The sequence below is a fragment of the Tiliqua scincoides genome, chromosome 4, assembly GCF_035046505.1.
Source record: "Tiliqua scincoides isolate rTilSci1 chromosome 4, rTilSci1.hap2, whole genome shotgun sequence".
In the NCBI taxonomy this organism is placed as follows: Eukaryota; Metazoa; Chordata; class Lepidosauria; order Squamata; family Scincidae; genus Tiliqua; species Tiliqua scincoides.
In genome coordinates this window covers 190,401,858-190,403,022 of record NC_089824.1, presented here as the reverse complement: position 1 = coordinate 190,403,022, position 1,165 = coordinate 190,401,858, and positions in this window count along the sequence as shown.

Here is a 1,165-nt window from a genome sequence, read left to right as displayed (position 1 = left end):
CTTTCTTTTTTTCCTCTCTTTTTACTTCATTTCATTGGATGAAAAGACACAAGCAGTGGAAATAAGTGGGACACTTCTTAGTAAAGCTGTATAGCAATGTTTCTCAATGTTGTCCCCTGCCGTACCACTTCACATGGTCTACCTAGTCGAAGTACCACTAGAAGTAACTGGTAATGACATTATCACCAGTTACTTCTGGGCTGGGAGGCTGATGCGATGCAGCAAACACCAGTAAGAAGCTCAGGGTAGAAGCTCAGGGTGGAAAAACCTGCTTTGGAGCTCTGCCCACTGAGCCAAGCCTCTTCTGTCATGTTCCTGGTTTCACTGCTGGGTGGCAGCTGTCCAGGAGTTCAGCAAGTAACACCACCCCAAGTACCACTCGTGGTACCCATACCACTGGTTGAGAAACACTGCTGTATAGAATTGCACTGTAATGTACCTTCTATTTTTATTTAGGATATTTTTTATTCTCACCTTTCAAACTGCTGCAACCCCCTCCAAAAGTTTGGGTGAAATGAGTTAAGTCTTTGAATGAAGTACAGGTATGTAAGTTTCAAAACAGAATTTAAGTAGCAGGAGAAGAAAACCCTGGGCAGTGATGAAGAAAAATTTAGTTGATTTTGTTGTTGTTGTATAACCTTAGTGGAGCATGGCTATTTGGGGAGGGAGTGCCATGACTCCCTCCTGCATTTCAAAACTGACCACTACACCACTTGTTAAATCTGGTACTGTCTCATTAAATTGCTAAACAAGGCTAATCAACCTTCAAACTTTTTGGTGTGAGTTGTATTTCTCTACAGTTGGTCCTTTAAGGATCACAGCCTGGCTATCAAAAACATTATTCTTGTCAAGTGACTGCTTTTCTATTTATCAACAATCCTTCCTTCAATGTATCAAAGTTTATTTTACAGAACACTGTTTGCCTGCAAGTTTATTAATTGGCAAAGGTAGTTTTCTTCAGCTTGTTTATCAAAACTTTTGTGGTTCAAACAGCTTCATTTCCCCACCCCCCTTTACATTCCCTCTATAACAGTGGTTCTCAAACTCCACATGAGGGGTGCGATCGCTCCACATTTACTTTCATTGCTGCGAGGAGCCCTGCTGCAGGTCGCGCCGGGCTCCCCGCAGCCTGGGGAGGCTGCAGGAGGCTTGGGTAAGTGCACCC